General features: G+C 40.4%; 1 protein-coding gene across 1 annotated transcript in view; it reads right to left on the bottom strand.

The window, feature by feature from the left end:
- The window catches only part of St6galnac5 (ST6 N-acetylgalactosaminide alpha-2,6-sialyltransferase 5), a 170,224-nt gene that overhangs the window by 23,550 nt on the left and 120,149 nt on the right, over positions 1-26,525 (bottom strand). The window lies entirely within an intron of this gene.

Raw genomic sequence — 26,525 nt, 5'->3', positions numbered from 1 at the left:
TTATGTTCTAACAAATTAAACATCCCTCTGTTCACATTTAATGAGAAATATCTGTTAGTTGTTGCTGGAAGATAATGAAAGTAGAGCCTGAGGCCAATGCCAGTTAAGTGCCAAAGAAAATGACAATCAGGATCTTCGGAGAGAAAGCTGAACTGTTAGGTTTAATCCAGAGCCTTTGCCCTTCTCTGTTAACTTTGATCAGGAATCACTGGCTCCCTGCATGGCCTTAGGAAGTTGGATTCAATTTAGCTCTGCAAATAGTCAGTCGTGTATTTACTGAGAGAGTTTCCTGAGCCATGGCTGTGACTTCAGGACCTGACTGAGAGGACCTAAGGACAGGCACTTCTCTCACAGGATGGAGACTAAAAGCATGGGCTCTGAGCTATAACAGGATGAGTCTTTTCTGGTTTCTACCATGTATCAACTATGGAGCTTTGGCAAGTCACAGACCTCCACAAACCATGGTTTCTTTATCGACAAGAAAACCGCCATTCTGCCTAGTAAAAGGAACCAATTAAGATCCACACAATATTAGACTGAATTACCTGAGATGAATAATTTGATCTGCATAAGTAGCAGTTGCATATGGTTGAACTCAGTTCTTAGCATAGGACCTGACATACTAATCATTCAATAAATGATATTGCTCTTGAAATTGTCATTTAGTGTGGACCATATTGTAAGTACTTGCTAAATTAGTACTGGACTCTTTGGGTGTAATTGACACATGCCATTTGTGAAATAGAGAGTCCACCATTGCAAATTCTTATCATTCATGCAAATGTCCAGTTGCTCTGGTGTGATGAATAGTGGATAAATCAGTCAGAATGCAAAAAAATAGAGAAAATAGATCTTTTCAAAGTTTGTGCTTTAGAAAGGCACAGTGGATCATTTAATAAAAGTGGGTCATTGGCTGGGGATATGGCCTAGTGGCAAGAGTGCTTGCCTCGTATATGTGAAGCCCTGGGTTTGATTCCTCAGCACCACGTATATAGAAAATGGCCAGAAGTGACGCTGTGGCTCAAGTGGCAGAGTGCTAGCCTTGAGCAAGAAGAAGCCAGGGACAGTGCTCAGGCCCTGAGTCCAAGGCCCAGGACTGGAAAAATAAATAAATAAATAAATAAATAAATAAATAAATAAATAAATAAGGGTCATTGAAGAAATGCACTATGGTGTGACATGTATGAAGAAGAAAGTTGGCTGAGGTCTGGGTGATGGAGGTTGTTTAGAGCACAGCAAATCTGGGAATATTAAAGTAGGGCGTGGTCAAGCAGCTCCTATTTATTGTGCTTTTCCCCTGTGCCAGGCACTGTCTGAGCTAATTGTATTAATTCCTCAGATAATCTTCCAAGGTAGATAGATAATCTATCATCACTGCCACTTTCCTAATAGTGAAAAAATTGAAGCAGTTTTCTCTAGGTCACACAGGAAGTGAGAGAGTTTGGGTTTGAACCACGGAAGTATGGTTTCAAAGCCAGTGGGATCAACCATTATGCTACTGCAGTATAGTATCATAGGACATTTTCTCATTGCCTCACTAGTTTCCAGCTCCCAGAAACCCAATGATGTTATTTTTTAACCAATAGATTGTGTTGTGACAGCTCTGAGGGTATTGGGCTGGCTGGCTGCAGTAAAAGTGACAAAGATCTCCATTTCTTGGAAGGTCACTCAGTACAATCTTAAGTCCATGATGGTGGCACAGTCTTTCAAGCTGATCTTTCTCTTGAGGAAAAGCCACATTTCAGATGCTCCAAAAAGTTTTAGGGACAAGTCTGGAAAACTGTTTTGTGGGTCTCATGACTTTGACCAAAGCAGTCTCAGTTAATCAGAGATGACAGAGTCTGACTACAGTTAGAACAGAGTTGCAGAGGCCAAAGTTTGACTTTAAAGAGCCAGTAGAGGGTTGAGACAGGTTAAGCACAGCAGATCCACAGAACTGATTCTGAATTTCAGGTGACCAAGTGACTCTTATATCAGGCATCGTCTCAATTTTAGCACTTATAGGCCTGCATCTTGGGAAAGTTCCTGGGCACATTAATGCCAGTCATATATTTCTATAAATATAATAAAGGAGCCCTTGAAAATAGTATGTTATCTAAACAGAATGGGAGACTGAGGGTTTAAAGTTAACTTTTCCACAAACTACCTTTCTTACTTGTTCAAAACAAAGAGGAGATGAACTAGATACTTGTGGCTACATGACAGTGAGTCATCACTCATTCAAATGAATGATGCAGCTAATACACCCAGAAGTTCCATGTCAATCAGCATATTTTCTTCATAAGGTTACATAGGGAGTCATGTTCATAGAACCACCTATTATGATCCTGAATTTTCCAGTTTATGATTTCAATACCTGCTAACAGTTACTGGGGAAACAATTTACAGAAAGCTCCCAGGAGCATCTTTTTCTCCCATAACTTTTCTGCTGGACTCCTCACAGCAGGATTGACAGAGGAAGCACCTATCACTGTAGGGACATTCCAAGGAACTTGTTCTATTTCTCTTCTTCCCTTGCAGAAGAGCTTCTCATGGAAGACTAATGCTCTTGACTGTACCTCTGTCATTATTGGGCACTATCAGAATACTCTCAGGTCAATTCGGTCCCATAAATCCTTCCCCTCCTTCTTCCTGCCCACCTGCCTGAGCTCTTTGCTAGGAATTATCTTGTACATCGATACCAGTCTTTGAGCTGTGCAGATGCATTAAGCAACGCAAAAAATTGAAGATACATCAAACTGCAAAATAAGACCTAAATCTGAATTGTACCTTACGTGCCTTTTGGTAAGTGATATCAATAAGATGGCAGTAGAAGTTTTTGACTAAAGATCATACAAATTGTGTGACTACTCCTTAGGATAGTCCTCTGAAACAGCCATGTTCCTGTCCTTTCCCTCAGACCAGTACAGTCTGTAGTGTCTTAATGATATGGATGGAATTACTCACCCCTGTGCGAATTAAGATTCCAGATGCAGTATTCACATGCTCTTCTCTCAAGCATTGGGATGCTAGGTTTATAAGTCACTAAGCATAGCATGGTAAAGGTTAAAACCTGCCTCTGCCTATATGCCTGGGAGATAAAACACCATGAAGGAGGACATAGGAGAGTGAGTGATGCCCAGTTGAATTCTCTATCTAGCAACCTCTCTGGCTTCTTCCTCACAGTACTCAGGCTTATTCTCTAGGACATTTTCCTTAAAGTTTTATTCGGTCAGATGCTACATTTGTTGTTAGGAAACATGGACAACCATATTAGGTCACCCTAGTCTTGGTAATATCTCTTCCATTCTGATGTATAAAAAAACATTTAATGAGGGAGGGATGGATTTATGAGTAAATGGAACCCAAACTCTTGCCTTCTCTGTCCTAGGAGAAAAACCTACATCCTGAGACATATATAGTAGATATACAATGTGGTACCCTAACCAGTAATTGGTTTATAACTGCCTTGGTGCTGATGCTGTAGAGGGAGGAGGGAGTGGGCCCCAGAAACTTCCATCTTCAGAGAAGGAGGCTGTGGCCTGCTGCCTCAGGGCAGCCTATCAGCCCAGGGAGCCCATAATGGCCAGAGCTCAGGGCACTGCCTGGAATTAATGGCTGGCTGGGAAAATGGCCCAGGACACTGTGAGGGCCATTAAGCCCAGCCAGTTATTAATCCACTGTAAGACGATGCCAAGGTCATTAGAGCTGTTGTGAGGTGAAAAACGTCCAGGAAAATCCACAGTACAAGGAGGAGCTACACCTTTTCCATGATGATGAGGCTAAGAGCCATAGTCCCAGCCCCCACGAAAGAGCAAACAAGCTGTACCATGGCCTGTGGGAGGCGAGTGAGTGGCTCTCCTGGGGGAAGTTGTTCAAATGTGAAAACATACACAGAGTTTTGGTTTTTCGTTTTCTTTTTTTCGCTTTTCTTTTTACTATCTCTTTTGTATTTTGACAATTTGTAAGCCTTGTCTATCATCCCAGAACCCAGGACAGTGTCTATAACTTAGAGCAAGGCTTGAGAATATTTCAGAGTGTTTTAGAATGTGTGATTCAATTCCCCAGCCTCCTTTTCTCCATCAATAAAATAAAATAAAAAACAAAACAAACAATAGCAACAAAACCCCAAACAAAAATTAAAAAGCCAAATTCTCCCCCTCTTCCTCCCCTCCCACCTAATCTGGGAAGTGGAAAACATGACAACTTTCATCCCAGAAAAGCCCTTTGGGTGGCGATGACAGGAGCAATTCCTACTTGAGCAAGCTTGCTCAGGAAATCAAGGCCTGATTTCTGTCACAGCCCAAGGAGCAAGAGCAGACGGAATTCTCTCTGTGCCCCTGTGGATGCCTCTGGAGCCTTTCTTAAGAGAATAGAACAGGCCAAGTCAAATTAAACTTGACACCTAAAACACTCGGCGATGTCCTTGTAAACATTTGCAGGCTGGCAGTATCAGGCTTCACTTTTTAAAATTCTGATTTATTTGGCAGAGGGAAAGGTACCTCCAAGCATAATGCCCATTAGCTCAGTAATGAGGCTGGTCTTGCTCTGGGAGCTGCCTGTCGGTCTGGAGCAAACATCAGATATATTAAAGGGCTTCAGGTGTTTCAAGAATCCCTGCACTTTGCAATCTGATGTTTTCCTGTAATTACTAGATTTTTATTAGCTGTCAATCTTCGTCTAGGCTGACTCTTGGTGAAAGCCATGCTGATTATTTAATGTGATTCACTACAAAAACATTACTCTTCCAAGAAGCTTTTTTCCTGTTATTCAATGGCAAGCCCACCCACCAGCCTTCAGGGCCACAAAATTCTCCCATCTACACCCTTTGGATTTCTACCCATTCATCAGTCAGTTAAGGGAGGTGGGCTTGGAGATGCAAAACATTACTCAAGTCCTGGGCATTGCCCCTGAGCTGTTTTACTCAAGGCCAACATTCTACCACTTGAGCCACAGCTCCACTTCTGGCATTTTGGTTGTTAATTGGAGTTAAGAGTCTCATGAATTTCCCTAAGTTGGCTTTGAACATGGATTCTTGATCCCAGCCTCCCAAGTAGCTAGGGTTGTAAGTATGAGCCAATGCACTGATGCCCACCTCTCATATAGTCTTTTGTGTCTAGTTTCTTTCCCTAGGCATAATGTTGAAGCTTATCTTTTTGTAGCATACATTAGTGCTTTGTTTCTTTTTAATGTGGTAACATCCTACTGTGTAAATGTACTACATTTTGTCCATACATTCATTAGTTGATAGAACCTTGGGTTGTTTGCTTTCTCGGTTGCTATGGTACTTATAGTTTATAACATTCACACACATATCTTTATATGGACATACTCCTTAAATTTTCCTTTAGGGAGATAAGTAGGAATTTTAGGATAACTAGGAATAATTTTGTTTAACATTTTGAGAAAAAACTGCCAGACAGTTTTCCTAAGCAGCTTACATTTCCACATACAATGTACAAGGGTTCCAATTTCTCTATGTTCTTGTCGATATTCAGTCTTATCTACTTTTAACTATAGCCATTCTCATGGATGAGAGGTAATATCTCACTTTGTTTTGAGATTTATATTTTCCTAATCACAAGTGATGTTGAGCATCTTTCTATGTACTTATTTATGTAATTATTTTGAGGTTTCTAATTCTACTAATTACAACTGGCCTTCCACATGAGCCATTAAGAGTAGAAAATTCTGTTGAACCCTGAGCCAATTCAGCTGAATTCTGCAGGGATCTTGGGTGTGAGGAACCCAGTAGCCAGAGAAGGATGGACAGTTTACACCAGAACGAAGCAAGAAAGAGGCCATTTACTCGATGCTTTAGGTCTGGAGGGGTAAATCCAAGGTAAGAGGAGTGTAAGAAGTGAATTGAAATGAAAAATTTCAAACTAAGGCTGAACAATTCACTTCATTTTGACAAATTGCAATTTAAATGCATTCCCTAGGATAATGTACTAGCAGATATAGCAGAAATCTCAGCCAGTATCTAGGTTAGTAATTCCCACAGAGTATTCCACACAGTATGATTCCCAAGCCAGAAGTAACAAAATTCAGAGATGTGACAAGAATCTGAATCATCTGGTGCCAACTTAGACCACTGAGTCAGGTTCTGGGTGGGGACAAAAATGTTGAGCTTTAACCAGAGCTCTATATAATTCTAGTCCATCTGTCATGCTGAGACCCACTGGGCTAAGGAATGCTCTCACCTTACAGAAGAAGCCAAAGCTCAGGGGTTATGGTGTTTGTTCAAGGTCAAGGGCCCAATGCAGCACTGGAGCTGGGTCTAGGGTCTCCTTCCTAAAATTTATAGATTGACTGGGGACTCACAAAACAATCATGAAAACATAGCACACTTAAGATGGACATGAAAGTACAAGTGGTTTTCTGGTTCCTCTTTGACAGGCTGCACCCCTCGACAGGCTTCCTACCTCTGCACCAGCTACTTGCCTCTGCAGTAAGCAGCCAGAAACTATCTGGTAGCTCTCCAATCCTGCATGTGGCCTCTGTGCATGTCAGGACTGCTGCTGCCCCAGAAGTTGGGTGGCTGGGGGTGAATTTCAAGCCAGGAGAGCACTTCCAAGGTTAGCAGTTGAGGACTTTTTTCTCTGTGGATGTGTGGAAGACCTGACCCAAGCTCTCTGAGACTGACTTTCCTTGCAAGTAGGGTTTTGCAGATGTAATTAAGCTGTGACTCCAAATATCCAGATGAGGTCATACCAGATTAGGGCAAACCTTCAATCCGGTTACTGCTAAATTTGAACAAATGCAGAAAACCCAGGGCAGAGTGGAGTAAGGCATCCATGAGATAAGGAATACCATGGACTGCCCACAGCTGGAGAATGTACACAAGGGTTCTTTCCAGAACTTCCAGAGGGGAAAAAATGGTATCAATATCTGAAATTTAGGTTTTAGCTTTCAGTTCTTTGAGAGGAAGGCATTTAAAACTGGGTATTTTTAGGAAAATCAGTGTGTGAGAATTCTGACACCATTAGGTCTCAACAGCATCCCCACCTGGCGATTGTCTTCCCTCATTTTGCCACCTTGCTCTGACAGGCATTCTTCTCAGCATTGTATAGTTTCAAAGCGTAACTCATACTACTGCTATGCCTCACCTGGGGAATAAAATTCAATTTCTCTTCTTGCCAGAGTCTTATTTGTTTCAGACTACCACCACAGTTCACTCTTCCTTTGTCTTATTCTGCAGTCTATTTTGTTCCTGAGAGAAGTGGGTGTCTTTTCTCTGGTCCCAGGCCTGTGCCTGCCCAGTTATTCACATGTTTTGCTCCTTTTCATCTTTCAGGTCTTAGTCTAACAGTCACCTCTCCAGGAGGCCTTCTCTGACTTCTTCCTCCATTATTCTAAAACAGAGATCATTCATAACACTAATGAGATGCTGGACTTAGGTGCCAGGCACTGTTCTCAGCACAAAATATACATCATCTAATCTAATCTTGATTATAGCCCCAAGAGGTAAATTCACCATTGTATGTTTTATCAGATGAGAAAAGTAGTAGCAAAAGTAATCACCAGTCACCGTCTGGTTTGTTTCTTTCCTGCTAGCTACTTCTCACAATATTCAATTATTTCAAGTTATTATTTGTTCATTTTCTGTTCCCTGCCACTATGACAAGAGCGTAAAGGTAGGGATAAAGCTCAGTATATGGCACAGAGGATGTGCTCAAGAGATAGTGGAGAAAATTTCTTGCTTCTTGGGTGCCCTGTTTTCTCAGCAAGCAGTAGGTGATCACGTTCCTCTGTCTCACAGGGCATGCCTGAGTTGTTCTAGATCTTTCTGTAGTCTGAGAATATTAGGACAGTAGTGGCTGGCCCACCTGCCACGTTCCTATAACTGCCTGATGTGGTTTCCTTCAAAGGTTGCTCACATGCAATTACTTCTTCGAGAGGAGGTTGGACATAAAGGCTCCTGTGCTCATTAAAACAAACAGAAAGCTATACACTCGTTAGCGTAAGGTGCTCTCAAATGTGGCCACATGGCCCAATTTTATAAAATTGGCCTCTCTGGCTTCAGTTATGTTTGAAAAGGACCTAGAATATGTAGAAGCAGGATGTAAAACCTGGGATGATAACTGAGAACTGATGGCCAAGGGCAAGAGGATTAGAATTTCATGTGAGTTCCATCTGTAGCTAAGGGATGCAGGAGAAGAGCTGTGATGTCAGTTGCCCAAATGAGAACACATACCTCAGTGACTACAGCAATGCATAATTAGTGTGGATATGGAAAGGGAAGAAGGCTTGCGGACCAATTCAGTTCAGTCACTTATCCATAGGGACAACTCACTTTCATCCTTGGTTTGTTTATCAGGCAAATTGCTATAGTTGGCACACACTGATAACTAGCTGTGAGTATTTTTCATGACCTCATTCTTAGAGATAAGAAATGAGCCCTCTCAAAGCCACACTCTCTTGCCTCAAGTCCAGTCCCCCACTGAGCTTCTGATTCCATGTCCACTTCTTGAAGTGAGTCATTTCTGTCCAGGTATATGAGATTTCCTTTTACTCATCCATTATTTGACTATTATGGTCTTCTCTGCTATGCATCGGTAAGACCTCCCCGCCTCCCACATTGCTGTGTATACTACACACCAGCCAGAGGGTTCTATCTAAAATGTGCATCTGAAATTATTTGGGTATGGTAGTACCCACCCGTAATCCTATTTACTGGGGAAATAGAGGCAGGGCAATCATGAGTTCCAGATAAACTTAATAAAACCATATCTCAAAAGCAAAATATAGACAAAAGGGCTGAGGGTGTAGGTAAAATGATAGTGTGCTTTTTTTTAACAATGAGAGGCCCTGGGTTCAATCCCCTACAACTACAAAAACAACCACATCAGATTGGTTCCTCCAGCCTCTGGCCTCTTAGTATCTCTAAATGACTCCTGGTTGCTTTGAGAATGACTTAATAGTGACATACCTGGCCCTGATACCTTGCCAGGCTGCTGTGTATATCCTGCCCTCTCATGATTCTACCTCCAACTGCAGTTGCCCTGACTTATGTTGGACTTTGTAGCTCTTTGTAGCATCATGGGGTAAAATTCAGAAAGCTTTGCCCTAGGGCCTTACTTCCTTTAGGGACCTTCAAATTTTAAGATTATCTTGGCCTTTTGCTTTGCCTTTTTATAATTCTTATGGGGAGAATCTCTGGTTCAATGTTTTTTTCACCAACAAAATGATGATGTACGTACAGACTGCGTTCATAGTTGTGTGGGTTTATGTACACAGTCTCCTCAGCACCTCCTACATTCTCTAAATACTTGTACAAGTAACTAAATTAGTTAAGACAAGTAACTAAATCATTCCCGAGTCATTTCCTTTTCCATTTGATAAAGTCATTATAGACTGAGGCATATATAACAAAAGGAGAATATTTAATTTGTAGGCAAATTTCTCACAGAAGACAGAGGAACACAATAAATAAATAAATAGATAGATAGATAAATAAAAGTCTGACATTCATTCTTTAATTCTCTGAGCAAAAGAGGGTGCCCAGGAGTCCTGATCTGAGTTTCCGGGAAGTGACTACTGCCAAATGGCCAGTAGCAGATTGTTCATGTGGGCATGTTTGGGTTCTGAGCTGATGGCCTGTTTACTGAATAGCCTCCTTTAGAGGCTCTGGGAGAGGAAGGCTGGTCATCTGCTTTCTGGATAACAACTTGACACCTCAGCTGGAAACACATGAGTAATAAATTCACAACTTTTCACTTTGCCAGGCTCCATAAGTACCATCTTGATGAGCTATGGGCACAGCAGCCATTATTTAGGTAAATAAAGCACAAGGCTAGGACAAGACTGTGACACAGGCACCATCTCCTCATTCACTGACCATGATGGACATTAGCTGTGATGGATACACGGGGCAGATACTTTGCCACCTGCTTTCATCCTGCTAAATAGGAGGCCACTTCTGGGCCACACAATGGCCTGCTTTGCATTAGTGAAAAGTCACATTGTTTTTTATTTTCCCTTTTCACTTGTTCAACACACAGTTATTAAGCACCTACTGTTTATGTAATGGAAACTCTTAGGCAGGTTGCTAGGTTCACAGCTGTCTTTGCCAGACTTAGCAAGTGCCTGGAAAACACAATATAGCAGATTTCTGACAGGAAGAGAGAAGATTTTCTGCTCCTTCTGCAAGTCTGAGAAAGAATGTAAACTGGTTCGATTGAGGGCTTCAGAATTTCAAGGTTTCGGTTTTTATTTTCCTTCCTTCCTTCCTTCCTTCCTTCCTTCCTTCCTTCCTTCCTTCCTTCCTTCCTTCCTTCCTTCCTTCCTTCCTTCCTTTCTTCTTTTCTCCCTTCCTCCCTCTCTCCCTCCCTCCTTCCCCCCTCTTTCTCACCTCCCTCCTTCCCTCCCTCCCTGTCGTCTTTCTTTTTTTTCCTATGTCTTTGAAATAAGGAAGATTTGTACCCAATCTTCTTTATTTCTAAGATATCCTTTGACTTCACCCATTTATATCAGAGTTTTCATGAGATTCTGCTCAACTATGTCATAACTCCAAACTGTTTGGAGACTTACAAGAGTTAGACTTGTTGCTCAAGCTATCCATAACATGGAGATGTGTCCTTTGGTTCTTCCTGTCCTTGTGTAGATTCTAGCTCTCTGGAGTCAGATGGGCTGTTCCTTTTCGAACTGATGATGCTGATAGAAACCATATCCCAGAAATGCTAACACAACAAAAATAATGACCAATTACAGAGAAATCTTTATGTTAATATTATTATGTCAGCCTTGAGGTAAGCCTTTGTGAAATCTGTATTACCTCCGATGCTTGTATTTGACAAAACAGGCTCAGAGAGTAAATTTCTCCAGGTCACAGAGTTTTGGAGGTATAGCTTCAGTTGGCGCCTGGCCAGTGCCTTCTTCTGCTTGGCTATGCAAAGCAAAGTGAGTGGAAAGAAAAGATCAGAGACTTAAGATAAAAGAAGACCTACTGAGAGAAAAATAGAAGGAGAAATTAGGAACCATGGAGAAATAAAGAAATTAGTAGCACAGAGAAGACAGGATGAGTATAAAAGTTCTGAGAAATCTGGAAGTTTGAAGAGGGAATTTATCAGAGCAGCTGAGAATCCTGGAGGCATTCAGTTCAGAAGAACCATTGCACCACTCAAATACCACTGATATTTATAATGAGTTACATATTCCTAATGGCTATCCTAAGTGAAAAGCTTGAGCTTGTTCACTTAGGTGGGAAAGTGTAAAATCAATTTGGAACCTTCAAAAATAATTTAGATAAATAAGATTTTGTGCTAAGAGGGATTATGCTATTTTAAGCTGTGATTATGTTATTGTAAGCTTCATTTGCTCATAAAGCTCATTATTCAATCGTACTTTGAAATGAGGTGCTAGACTATTTGAAAAGTTACTGCTGGAGGGAAATAGGCTTTTCTCTCCTCACTCAGGTATGATAGCAGTGACTGACTCTGTACCACATTTTATGCTTCCTCTCCACAGAGTGAGGTGGTATCAGGGATTATATTTCTGGTTCTCGTGTTTCTAGGTAGAGTCAATGGAATTGACTCAATGGAACGGAGCAGAGATCAGTGGAAAATTTAAGAAACAGTTACCTCCCTAATCTTTCCCTTTCTGATACCTTCATCTTCTTGGCATAGTGAGCTCAAAAGTCACATGTAGAACATAGCAGAGCTGCTTTGGTGAGAGAGATTAGAAACTCACACTTTTAATCATCTATTTACTGTCTGCATAAACAAGAACTTCATTGTGGAGCTAATATACATCTTATGAACATGTTTGTGACAGCAGGCAGTTTAACCCTCAGTATAGTATCAGGTAGCCAGGACACCTCTGCTTTCTCCTTACTGTACTGAGAGGCTAGAGCACATGGGCCATGTTTGCTTTCTAAGACCTAGCTCTAATCACAGCTCAAACTCAATGATCTGTAACTCTCCATTCCCCACCAAGGGAAGGCTATATTTCATAGCTGTTTTTACTGACTTAGTTCAAGAACTTGAAACACCCTCAAACTGGACTATCAACCCCTTCTTGAAATATGTCCTGTCTTCAATGTAGCCTGTAGAAGAGCCTCTGTATGGAGCCCCCTGGCAGTTCACTGCTTCAGCCACCAACAGCTGACCTGTTTTAGGTCTCACAGAAAGGCTGCCTGCCCACCAAAGTCATCAATAAGAAAGATTGCTTAGCTCCATATCCAACTGATTACCAGCCACTGACCTATGGGAAACTTTTCAACTTCCCTGTGTCTTAGTTCCCCCATCTATATATGGTGGTAAGGAGGGAATGCCTCATAATCCATTTACACAGGACCTTTTTCCTGCTTGTCACCTGCATATCTCCCCTGAGGCTGCAGTCATTTCTTCACCAGGTATGCACTTTCTTGGGACCACATTCCTCATTGTACTGGCCTAGTTTGTTCCATGCTAGCCTCAGTACTGACGTTGGCTTTAGTTTCAAATAAATAAAATGTAGGGATGTCAGAACTGTATATCACATTCTTATCTCTGTGTCTCACAGGAGGTGGTTGAAATACAGAAGAGGCTCAATCAATGTCGGCTGAATGAACAGAGGAATTCTTAAAGTTGCAGAAAAGGGGTTTTATTCTGTCCTTTACTCTCGCTTTGTCTGCTTTTTCTCCCAGCTTGAATCCAAATTGTAGAATGCTAAGAACTTTTAAAATGTCCTTGCCATTTTGAAGAGGCTTTGATCATTTTGCCAACCTCCAATAAAGTTGTCTAACATTCCATCATGGGACCTGATTTACTAGGAAGTTTTGGGTTGGAAGCTACAAGATATAAAGAGTCTCAGGTCAGATTGAGAAGGAGAAGACACTTTCATCTTTATGCTCATTCCTGGATGGGCCTGAGGTTTTAGAATTAGGATTTGTATTGGGAGGGCACAGAAGGGTTAACTAATTTGAAGCTGCAATGATAGATGTCCTTCAGAGCTGGCAGTGTGGAAGAAGCAGGGCAGAGGCTACGCAGCAGCTCTGTTAAGTACAGGACCTGACAGACCACACTCGCAACTGGGCTAGGCCAGTGCATGGTCAGTTGCACTCTGGGCTGATGTAGTGCTTTTTTCTTTTCTTTTTTTAAAAATGAGACTTAGAAGGGAGAACAGAACTGTAAATCATTCTTTTTTCAGACATTAAAGGACATTATTAAGGCACAAAAAGCAATGAAATCCCCTACTCTTTAAATGGTATCTATTATGTTATTCCATTTCGTATGGACTTTGCCCTTGAACCACAGAGCAACCCCACCATCCCACCAGAAGATGAGCTTATCTTCAACTTCTCCAAATCTGCTTTTGTTGCTTCCATGCACTGGAAATCCCAACCCCCACTAGGTGCCCCTTCTCTCCATTGCCAGTGTCAGCCCCTCAGTTCATCTTTCACCTATTGCGCATCTGAATGATTCCAGCTCTGTTGCGGTAGTGGCTTATTTACCAATCACCTCCCCAGGTTCCAAACAAGTAAGAGATGTTGTCTTACATAATTAGCGGATTGTTTAGCACACATAAATGCTCAGTAAATGGTCATCCATCTTAAGCACATGTTTTCAGCAATTGGAAGAGGCTCATGGGGAAAACAGATCTTCCCCCTTTGCTCCAGAGTACAGGCCCTTTGAAACTGAGTCAAGTCCTATGTTCAAAAGAAAAGGACCCCAGACCTATTTCTATTCATCATTAGTGTAAAGGAGAACACTCACCTTGAAGTGATCAGGGGTGGGTGATAATCTTTTGGGATTAATTAGTTCCTAGATTTGTGAAGAGGACTCACCGTGAACCTACAGTGGGTGCTGTCCGTTGCACTGGTTGTGGCCCGTGTGTCATTACCATTTATTGCCTTTTGTCTTTGGAGTGGGAGTCTTTGGAAAGAACCTTTTGGCAGCACCACCCTTCCCAGGCTCCCCCAGGTCTTGAACAGCTGATGACCCATTTCTTCCATCAGCCAATGAACCAAATCCTTATACCCATGACCTGTGATCTCTGCTAGCTTTGCTCTTGATTGGATTAGTGGCAGACTTGTGCGGTAGAGAGCCAGTAGCTAAAAATATGCTTCAGAGCCTAGCACTTGTAGCTAATATGCAAGAATTTTTGAATACTAGATACTATAATTTACTATAATCCAAGTACAAGAACATTTTGATGTTCTAAAGCCATATGTTGGAATTCATTGTTCTTCATGTTTCCTTTCTATGATTTTAATATTTACTTAACATGACTGGGTACTATGGCTCATTTCTTTTCACAAATACTGTGACTGGAAAAAAAGGTTAATTTTTGCTACAAAATGTTAGTATATGTTTTGTATGATTAGTCATCTTCTTAAAGAGTTCAGAATAGTCAATGGAAAATAGAGCTATAGCCCCTCCCCCAAGTCAAAACAATATTTGTTGAAGTAACAAGAACTAGACCCTATCACAAATGCCTTTCAAATGGCAACTTAATCCTGCAGCAAAATATCCTTTTTTCCTTATTCTTTTCTTTTTTAATTAAAATTTAGTCTTTTATTATTGATAAATAGTCATAAAGAGCAGTTTCAATTCAGCATGTCAGTTTTAAAGTTTGCTCTTTGAATCCCTCTCAAAAATGTTTCCACAAGCCAGTATCAGTTTCCACAAGCTGAGGCTAGAACTAGGCCCTGGTGATAAATTGGTCAATATTCTATTGCAGAGGCAGCCTAGCCAGAGGGTATGCATGTGCCTTCTAGAGATCAACTCAACTAATTAATTAATAATTTTAGCATTTATCATAGTTTATTAAAGTGATGTATTCATTTCTTTAACACATTTATATTATGTAGTTGTACAAAGGGGTTTCAATTCAACTTGTCAGTTTATAAGTATGATATATCTCAATGATTATTATCATCTCTTTCCTTGTTCTCTCCCATTTCTCCCAACCCTACCCACACCTTCAATTTGGAGAGCCATTTTAAGTGCTATTGGCCATGGTGTGCCCTTGTGTAGAGACATCAGGACCTGAAAGAAAGGGGAAAAAATTGGCAGGAGAGGAGCTGAGGTTGATCTAAGTGCTCACAGGGCCTAAGCAAGAGGTTTCCTCTGGTTGACAAGTCAGGAATCTCTCTTTAGCAAGATGTCCCAGAGCCTTTTAACCCCAGGAAGCAGTAAAACAGATATAAACTGATATGAATGAGCTTTAAAGTAAACCACATTATGAACCCAGATGGAAAGAGCAGCTCTGGGAGGGGAAGAAATTTATTCAAAGTCAGTTGGTTCATCAGGGCCACAGCTAGAACTAGTTTTGGATGAAAATTTCTAGCTAGTTTTTCTCCTGATATACAATACTGTTTCCAATTTTTAAAAGTCTTGAAGAATAATGATCTTTCCTGAAATCAATTTTGGAGAAGTCTGAGCATGGACTCCCCAGATTCTATTTACACTTGTTCCTTGCCTACCTTGGATGGGGATTGAGGCTTGAGTGAGGCTGGGAGGCCTTGTTCAATGACTTATACCAACTGTGTTGCCTGCCTTTTGACAACTGGGTGCTCTACCGGCTGTAAGTGTACCCCATGTTCTGGATCTTTCCAAATCACAATTTCTGTTCAAATTGATCTACTCCATGATTCATGTTGTAATGATCATATTAAGTTCCCAGAAACATCTGATCTCCAGTGGACATTATGCCCAGGCATAAGAATTCAGGAACCCTTCTCCACTGTTGGTGGGAGTACAAATTAGTACAACCACTTTGGAGAACAGTATGGAGGTTCCTCAAAAAGCTCAACATAGACCTACCCTATATGACCCAGCCATACCACTCCTAGGCATCTATCTCGAACAACAGGTCTCAGGATATCAAAAAGACATCTGCACATCCATGTTTATCACTGCACAATTCACAATAGCCAAAATATGGAAACAACCCAGATGCCCCTCTACAGATGAATGGATCCAAAAAATGTGGTATCTATACACAATGGAATACCACATAGCGATTAGAAATGATAAAATATTGGTATTCACAGGGAAATGGCCAGAACTTGAACAAATAATGTTGAGTGAGACAAGCCTAGAACACAGAGAACAAAGGGGCATGATATCCTTGATATATGACTGTTAAGGTAGGGGTTGACTGTTAAGGTAGGACAGTAGAGACCAGGTCTGAGAAACAAAAAAACTTCTTGTCAAATGGTATTTCCCACAGTTTTGGGTCAGTGACCTTATATTATGTATCTAAAACCAAACAACTACTAAACATAAAAAGGTCTAAAGTAGACCTCTCAGTGGATCATAATAGATCAAAAGCTATGTATGTATAATCATATAAGACAAGGATAAGCAAACTCTATTGTTGACATTATATTTAAAGTTCTAGGTGAATTTCCTTTGGCATATGCCACGTGGCTACTGTCTATGTTTTTGGTACACTGGGTATCGTATATATGCCTACCTGATCTAGGGAAGGGAAAGAAAAATGAAGGTGTAAGATATCACAAGAAATGTACTCACTGCACTATTATGTAACTGTACCTTTTGCACAACACCTTGTCAACAAAATTTAATTAATAATAAAAAGAGAATTCAGCTCCTTATGCCAATGGAGAGACTAGCATTAGCATTTCTAGTGGGTGATTTCAAATACTTCAGAATTCATGAGGCTTTTGCAGTACCTCCTGATGCATATCTTACATCTAGGACAGTGGGATCCCTGACTGGGGACTAGGGGTAGGATACAGAAAAGTATAGAAGAGGAAGTAGCCAGGAAGATGACCTCACCATTGTTGGGGTGACAGTGGGAGGTGGTCCACAGCTAGGTTCATGACACCTTTTCTTGTCTACATTATATTTTGGACACAGTGGCAGGTTTTCTGCTCATTTCTTCTCTGCAGTGTTTTTGGGGCTTCCCATGCCTAAGTCCCTTCTAGAATCTGCAGAATCAGATCAGAAAAACAGGTGGCATCTGAGATATCATCTGTCCTCAAAGAACCAGCACAAAAGAGTACCCACTTTCAGATGCAGAAATAAGGTTCTGAATAAGCTCTATCTATGAAACGTTATTTATGTATATGTATTTTCTATGATAAATATAACTTCTGAATCTTCAGTTTAAGATCCATAACAAGATTTGTTTCATAAGTCTTCTGCTGGGGTATGAGACAGAAAGTTTTTCAGGTTTCATGTAAGCTAGTTAGTGTATCATGAACATAGAGCTGGTTACTTAAAAATTTGGAGTGCTGTAAGTCCCTTTCTTTTCTGGATACAAATCTTTCTTAATGAATACATCAAATCTAACTATTATCACAAACAAAATCTGCATTAAATTGGCTTCCTGTACTTTTGACTCAAACCTTCCATGAAAGTTCAACATTTTTTTACATTCTTTAAAGGAATTATTATGTTTAGGTAGCATATGAAGGCATTTCAATTCAACATGCCAGTTTATAAATATGACACATGGAGAGATCTAAACCTTTTACTAAATATTTTCTTGGTCTGAAAAAATAAAGTTTCAAACTCAAAGCATGTGTTAAATGGAGAGGGTAGCACCCTGTAGCTATCAATTTCTCAGGAGGTTGGTTTGCCTACAAAAAGGGCTGGGGTATCATAAAGCATGGCTGCTGCTTCAGTGAGGTATGTTCAGGTACCTGCATTTTCTGTTTTTATGGGCTCAATGGTGAGGGAAAGCTTTCATTAGAGTAATTAAAATACCACTCTCCTCAGAAGAGAGAAATGATGCATGCTGGGCTTCTAGGAACTGGCCATGTCCCAAATAGCACTTACCTAGATGTGCATTTTGTTGGCTGGGAAACACACCACACACACATACACACACATACACACACACACACACACACACACACCACAGACTGTGGTTGGCACAATGGTCTCTATGTATGAAGTCGTTTCCACTCTTATCAAGAGGTCTGATTCTATGGTTATGAAAATTTCCTTGAGTTTCCCTAGCTATGAGTGTGTGTTGCAGACTTGTAAATTGTCAGCACATACAAAGCTAAGATTTAGAAAGTGGTTTCCACTGTGCGTCCTATAAAATGTGTCCCATGAGAAAGATTAGTATCAATCACAGGCTTATTGGAGAGAGAGATGGGATCCAATGATAACCTGGCACTATCAACTAGAGTAATGGTCTAAGAAGAAAAAGCAATCAGAGAGGAGAAAGGAATAGCCACAAAGAAAGAGAGAAGTAGAAAATCAGAGTGCAATGAATCACATTGATGAACAAGCACTGTTATCCTGGACAAAGGCTCGTGTGAACAATGCAAGTTATCACACAATGGATATTACCTATTGCTTATCTTAGGAGAATGGGAGGAAACAGACCTATCACACCAAGCTGTCTGGATGTATAGAGGATGGCACCAAACTGTAATGAAGTTATTGCTACTGAGGAGCTTTACCTATACTTTTGGAGAACCATTTGCTAATTCCAGAGACTTTTAAGAGGGCACAACACTGAGTTTCCTGTGTAAGTTCATCTTGAAATGATTAAAGAAACATGGCTCAGCCTCAACCAATTTGGGTATTTGGAGTGTGGTGGAATTATTTATTAATTACTTATTATTTGTTTCTCAAGAGATGTGTTAATAAGCTAGGGTGGAAGAAAGATCTGAGGTATTTTGGAAGGGGGTGGTTTTGAGATAGACTCTCTAGCCCAGGACAGCCTGGAACTCACTATGAAGCTAATTCTGAATTCTGAACTGATGATTTTTTTGCCTTCACTTTCTAGTGCTGTAAGTGTGTGCTACCATGCCTGGGCCTGATTATGCTTCAAAAGGAGGCAAGTTAGAAAGTGGTATACCATTGTTGTAATTATTTTCAACATGCCATGTGAAACTGTACCTTTTTTTCCCCTCATATTCCCTTCCTGTAGATGCTATCACTGTATCGAATCTTAGTACTGTATATATACAGTAGTATATATATACATATATACACACATATACGTATATATGTGTATACATATATATGTGTGTATATATATGTATGTATTAGAACTACGGAAGGGAAAGGGAATGCCAAAATCAAGAGACAAAGGTTAAAAAGACAAACCATTGCAACAGCAATACTTACAAAACCATTTGGTGTAAAGTACAAGTCGTGTGGGGAAGAGGGAAATGGGGAGGGGGAAGGCGGGGGAAAATGAGGAGGAAGTAATAAGTTGGATAAGAAACATACTTGCCTTACATATGAAACCATAACCCCTCTGTACTTCACTTTGACAATAAAGAATTAAAAAACAAAAAATTAAAAAAAATTTAAAAGGCGTCAAGTTTGAGTACTTATAACGAATTGTCCTTGCATCCTGGAATTCTTTGACATTCCTCCCACCAAGAGGTGGTGTCTAATTCCCCGTGCCCTAAATATGAGTTGATTTTAGTGCCTCCCAATGCTCAGAATGCACTAAAAAGTTTCGCTGTGTGACTTTAGGAATTGTGAGTTGGCTCATGCCTGTCTCTTTTACTTGGACTGTTCAACCTTAGAACTCAGTAGCCATAATTTGAGGAAGCATAAGTAACTCAAAGAGGCCATTTGCAGGTATTATAGCTGAAAGCTCTAGTCAAGGTCCCAGGCAATAGCCAACATCAGCCTTCAGAGAAATAAGGGAGACATTAATAAGTCTACTCCCTATTCTCTGAGACTATATAACATCCCTACTTATTTGGACTTTGTTAGCTTTTAAAACTCTGAGAGGTAAAAATAAAATGATTCCTATGGTTTTATATCAAGTTTGGTTTGTGGCCGCTGCATTTAGTAAAATGCCTTGCTTACTCTCCTAAAACTATGGATCTAAATCCAGGTGCCAGTGGCTCACACCTATAATCGTAGCTATTCAGGAGGCTGATATCTGAGGACTGTAGTTCAATGCTAGCCTGGGCAGAAAAGTCCATGAGACTCTTATCTCCAATAAACTACTCAGAAAAGCAGAAGTGGCGCTGTGGCTCAACTGGTAGAACACTAACTTTGAGCTGAAATGCTTAGAGACAGCACCCAGGCCCAGAGTTCAAGACCCACGACTGACACAAATAGAAAAAATAAACGAAAAAAATAAACTGTGGGTCTACAATGAGAAGGAAGTTGGAAATACTTTGGACCTGACCTGTGAGTGTGAGAACTTAGCCTCCAATGTTGCTCAGCATGATGTTCTGTGTACTACACAAATGTTAAATACACAGTTGTTGTTGTTGGTTTTTTTTTTCCAGTCCTGGGGCTTGAACTCAGGACCTGAGTACTGTCCCTGGCTTCATTTTTCTCAAGGCTAGCACTCTACTACTTGAGCCACAGCACCACTTCTGGCTTTTTCTGTTTATATGGTTCTGAGGAATCAAACCCAGGGCTTCATGCATGCTAGGCAAGCACTCTACCTCTAAAGCCACATTCCCAGCCAAGTACACAGTTTGAATCAATTCAAACCCAATGGTGATCCTCCTGTCTCATAAGGGGATGTACAACTTAAAATCACCCTCAATTTACAGTTTAGAGTCATTCTGAAATGTGTTAGTAATACAGTTACATTACTCATCACCAGTATGATAGATACTTCGGCCCATTCTTTGCATTATGGTATACACTCAACTGGGAAAGGTTTTCCTGTAAAATATGGTCTGGATTTTTTTGTGAAACAAGTGTGTTGAGCAACATGTTTATGTATCTATGGTTTGATGTTCGACCTCTAAGTTGGAAGAATAAGACAAAAATTTGGAGGAAGAAAATAAACATCAGACTTTCCTATATTCCCATAACTATAAGCAAGAGCCCCCAAATTTTTCAGTGTGACAAAAGACCAGCTCATTAATTAGTTGAAACAAAGGGCTTTCTGGATTGCTTTGGCTGGTCTCAACCACATAGACTCAAGTAATTCTCTTGCTTCAACTTCCCTAGGTGTTAGGACTACAGGAGCATCTCTATACTCAGCTCAAAGTGCATTTTAGAAAATAACTCTGTGTCATGGCTGTAGGCATATTCAAAGTGGGGTTTCTAGAAAAATAAAAGAACCTAGATATCATAAATGCAACTGGGAAGAACTTCCTGGGACACTTTTGTTACTTACAATATTGCAAACAAAGGACTCATGCCTGACTTTTCACAAAGTTGGGCTAATTATAAATTCTGGGCAGAGGTTCCTTCAGGCCAGCCTTTAGAACTGAAGTGGAGAATGGAGATAGTGCTCAGATAGTCTGGGGAACTTTTTGTGGGAATTGTCTGCCTGGACTGCTTTCAAGCTCAGTACTTCCCTTTGGCTATGAAGATGCAGGCTCTCATGCAAACTCCTACAGCATCTTATATCACCTTGTTCCGAGAACATAGCAGTGAAAGCAAATTTGACATCGAAGGGCTTACTCCAGCCCAATGTCACCTGTGCTCCAGGCACTTCTGTGGCAGTAACAAAGCCCTGCCCTATTCTTCATTCAGCAGGGAATAGAAGGCCACCTCCTCCTCTCACCTGTCCTATTTGGAAAAAGGCATGTTTTGCAGTGTTCCATGCCACTGAGCTATGGGAAATGTTCACTATCTGTGCCTATAACAAATGACATTGTGTGACTCTCAGGGTATTTTCTGTCTTCCCTGTTTTCTGATCGATGTGATTTCTATACACTATTCTTTATGAATAATTTAAACATGGATGGCATTTCCCCCCTCCCAGAAGCACATGGAAGTAAGTGTGGTTTCATTGCCTCACTGGGGCTCCAAAGAAGCCATCTGTCCAACAGGAAGGCTGAGACTACCCATATCCTTCCTCAGCCTCAGTCCTGGCTCCCTTGTAAAATGTCATTTCATCTCTGTTAAGTGGTTTTCTTACTCCTCTGTGTCACGGACGGCTTTGTAGCCAGAGTAGAAAACGATTTAGAAAATGATAATGGACTAACAATGGTTGCCATCATTTATTGGGCTCTTACACTGTGCCAGTTGCTGGTCTAACTATCTGATGAGAACATTCAGTGGCCACTCCAGGATTTAAATTCAGGCCTGATTTGGAGTCAATGATGTGGCTCATGTTTGGTATCTTGAGAATAATATATATCAAAGATTTTAGAGTCAGAGGGCTGAGGCCTGATTTCTCCTAGGTGTTCTTCTTTAAGCCCAAATTCTCTAGGTGAACTTCCTTTGAAGTTCATGAGGTTGTTGTGTGCACTATGAATGTGTCTGGCACAGTGCCTGGTGTGTTTTTCTTTTTGGATGGTGACTGCTCTTAAGACCCTGAATTCCTGTTAAGGTTCTTAACTGACAGAGGAGATTGAATTATAATTTATAAGCTGGTTAGACCCAAATGCAGAAAATAGGGAAAATCGTGATAATGAGAATAAAGATATACCAGCAACTTTCAAAGGGGTGACTTTTTCCACAATCCAGAACTCCCTCCTTCCCTCTTTCCCTTTTTTCCTTATTTCCTTTCTTCTTTTCCTCCTAATTCTAGGGAGTTCTGTTCTATAGTTTGGGCCTTTAACAGCTTCTAAATGTCCATGTGTAAAAGGCTTGGCCCCGGGCTGTGCAGCCTGTGGCATGGAGTCCAATGGTAGTTGGGTGCATTCCCTTGAAAGATGTTAGGAACAAGGCCTCTTCCGATTTCTTTCTTTGATTTCTAGCTGCCATGAGGCGATCAGCTCCCTCTGCTATACACGTCTGACATGATATGCTGCCTCTCTGCAGAACAAAAAGCTACAAGATCTGAAAACTCAAAAACTATGAGAAAAAATAAACTCATCCAATTGTTAAATAGATTATTTTGGATATTTAGTTATAATAACAGAAAGCTGACTAACATGCTCTTATAATCTTTGCCTGATGTTGCCTAAGGGAAAGAAACACTGTAATTTGGAATGAAACTAAAACTGCTCAGGGCTGATGGGGGAATCACTGATGAGGTGTCACTCTGTGTGTGTGTGTGTGTGTGTGTGTGTGTGTGTGTGTGTGTGCATGTGTGTGCATGTGTGTCCATAATAACTAGGGTTAGAAGTTTTCACTTTACAGACTAAGAGACTGGGGCAAGGGCTAACTGAGCCCTTTCCTAAGGACACAGTGAGACTTAGAAATTCATAATCTATGTCCCTTTCTGCATTATCTCTGCAGTATAGCTTCTACATTTTAGAGCAGACTTGTCAGTATTTAATACTAAATCTAGGTTGTGCAGTCATTACTTTGCATACAATTGAGGATGACAAAGTCTTCCATAAGGACTTTCTGTGATGTGTCCTAAACCATGTCTTCTCCCCTACTAAAGAGTAATATAGACCTTATTTAGTAACTCCAAACATCACAACATTTCAAATATAGGAGTTTTCCTATTTAAAAATATAAGTGAAATAAACAAACACCCAGAGTGTTAGCTAGTCTTTTGAATCTCAAAGGATCTGAGTTACTGGGTTCCTAGACTATAGCACTCACAGCCCTTCAGGACAGAGCAAAAGCCCTATCATGGGGAAATACATTTGTATCTGAGTCCTTGACACCAGTCCAGGCCAGACCCACTATATATTTCCCCTCCCTGGATTCCAGAGGCATTTGTATTTGGAACCCAATTGCAAAGCTACCAATTGTTCTTCAGTGAACAGAGTTAGACTGTCATTTTAATATCTTGTGGAAACATCTTCTGTTCTACTTCATTGGCATTCTGGTGCTGAAGGAAATAGAAATTGATGGCAGAATGGCTCTCGCCATAAGCGCCCCTCCCCCTGCCCATTGTTTATTGCTCAGGAGGAAGCAGGAAGGTTTTGCATTTCTATTTTTTTTCCTTTCCTGGTTATAGAGCATGTAACACAGGCTTGGGCCGGGGTTCATGGTCTCTTCATGCTCATAGACTCAAAAATATTAAAGAAAGGCTCATTTCAGTCTCAGTCTCTGCCTCTTCCTGTCTTTGTGCAATGATTATACCCAGACTTGTAACATATAATGTGCCATTCATGACATTCTTAATTTTCCTTCCTTTTAAATTGCTCACATCATTCAGAAACAAGAGGTCTTAATAATGTGGCTTGCCACATTGTTTTTGAAACAATTATGAGTATATTACTTTCACCCAATTAACAAGGAAGCATTTATGAAGTTGTTGAAGATCTTAATTGCAGTGAAATGTCCCTCCTCCCTTCTGTAGATGCAGGATGGTTCAAAGCCTTGAGAACTATGTTATTTTCTCCATTATGAAGCAATGTGGAAAAAAATGATGTAATTTAAAATAATGTACATCATTCCATTGGTTCCATTATTAGTTGTTTTTTTGTTGTTGTTGTTTTTGGTGTGGCACAAATTGGCAAATGATGCAATGAAAGCATTTGGGACAGAAAACTTCAACTCCAATCTCAGCTCTGGCTCAGACTATGGTAAAATAACTTATCCCACATGGCCAGTCTTTGTGTAGGCTATGGGGGATATGTGAACGAGCAATCACCACTGTGGATTTGTAGCAGGGACATTGCTTAGGTAAGTGCTTGGTGTCCAAAAGTGAATCTCTCCTGCCAGCAATAGGAGATTGAAGTGGGCTGTTGCTGAAGCTGTCTTCTTGTCTATTGGGAATGCCAAGACTGGGTCAAAGAAGAAAGCTGCTTACAAGTTTACAAGGGCCAGAATGGACCTGTCTCCCAAATTTTCTTCCCTTGGAATAAGATTCTTCTCTCCATTCTCAAGGCACCCCCACTTCAGTGCTACTGGTACTGCTTACATTATAGACATTATTTTTGCCTGCTTGCTTGTCTGTTCTTTCCTCTAGACTACGAGCTTACTGCGAGTGGGTATGACTGAGCCACCTTGACCCCCAGATTAAACATTATGTGTGGGTGTATTTCTGAGGGTATTTCTAGTTGAGATTGGCATTTGAGCTGGTAGTCAGTAAAATCGACTGCCCTCCCTATTACAGTTTAAGTCCTTTGATCTATTAGGAGCCCAAAAAGAACAAAAAAAGGTATAGGAATTAGCCTGTCTCTTTTTTCTGTCTCATAGTTTAATAAGGACAGCTCTTCTCATCTTCTCTTGTCCTTGGACTGAGATTTAAACCAGCAGCTCCTCTGGCTCTCAAACCTCAGATTGATTTACATTATTGGTTTTCTTGAGTCTCCAACTTGCAGGCTGTGGAGATTGTGGGACTTTATAGTCTGCAAAATTGCATGAGACAATTACTTACAATAAATTTCTTTCTATATAATGTACACCATATAACACACATATAACATATGTCAATATATATGTCCTATATGTAACATATACCATGTATTAATTCTACCATAATACCTATTATAAATAGTGTTTATGTATATGTATCCTCTTGGTTAAGTTTCCTTGGAAGAATCCTGACTAATAAAGTAAGGTCAAGAAGCTAATTCTGTGCCTTATATATAGTAAGTTCTTAGTAAAGTATTGAGAGAGTGCATGTGCACAAATTGGTAAATACCAATGTACTTCATTAATGTTCCTGAGGAAATCTAATTTAGAGAAAAATGTATCCAGACTTGGAGATCTGGAGTTTAAACACCTATTTGCTTATCAATAGGTATTCAACCTTAAGGTGGTCACTCAAATTTACAAATGTTAATTCCTAATGTATAAAATTAACTTTTAAAATTCACCCTTTGCACTTCATAAATCATTGGAGGAAAAAATGTAACAATTTGGTCTATTCAGGAAAATTCCATTTCTGTTATTTCTTGGTGGCTCATGTCCAGATCTCAGACACATTTGCCTAGGATCCATTATACCCCAGCATATAAGGCAAAAGACCTGTGGATTTGGGGCACAGAGAGGTGAAGAAGCATGAGTATAAATTTGAGGATATGTCCCTGCTTTCTTGGTTCTCTATTGGCTTACCCAGTAAAGCTCTACCACCCTACCCTAGTCTAGGAGAGGTTTTTAGAAGCTGCCAGTCAACTCAGTCAAGAATATTCTGCCTTACAACATCTTCCAAGGGTACTACAGTTAATATCACAAATTGCATTGCTTAGATCATTTTAAGCCTTTGTTTTTAGTGTATTGGGGTCTTTGTCCTTGCATTTATTATTCATAACTTTTTAAAACAGCAACATTAAATCTGCCACTGCTTCCCACTAATTGTCTGTAAATCACCCATGTGTGAAGTTCCACACGCCTATCCACTGGCATAAAGTTGAAAAGCCCCACACAGTCAAAGGCCCTGATGGGGAAACCTGTCATTTGGCTGAGGGAACCGTAATAGATGTGGAAGTAAGTGATGCATAATGGATCATGGGATTTAAAATCCAACCTCCACATCCGAGCTGCTTGAAAAGGTTAGGGGATTATATAGCTGCAGCCGCATCAATTATAAAATAGAAAATACTCTCGCTTCCCCTTCTATCTCAAAAGGTGGTAAACATTTTATCCTGGTTTCTTCTGTAGAAGCAAAAGACTCTTGCTTTTCTGATATCAGCCTGGGGTCTAAATAAGTGGAGGGGATTGGGAAATCAAGTCCCAAGAATGACAGGCAATGATCCTTTACTTATGACTTTATCCACAATTTGGCTTGACAATTGATGGGAAATGAAGTGTGATCAATTTCGTCTGCCTGTACATCGTTTCCCATTGACTGACTTGCCAAATTGTTGATTGAATAATTAGTTAAAGTTCAGTCGGAGC

Source organism: Perognathus longimembris, chromosome 7 (assembly GCF_023159225.1).
Source record: "Perognathus longimembris pacificus isolate PPM17 chromosome 7, ASM2315922v1, whole genome shotgun sequence".
In the NCBI taxonomy this organism is placed as follows: Eukaryota; Metazoa; Chordata; class Mammalia; order Rodentia; family Heteromyidae; genus Perognathus; species Perognathus longimembris.
This window is presented reverse-complemented; position numbering and strand designations above follow the sequence as displayed.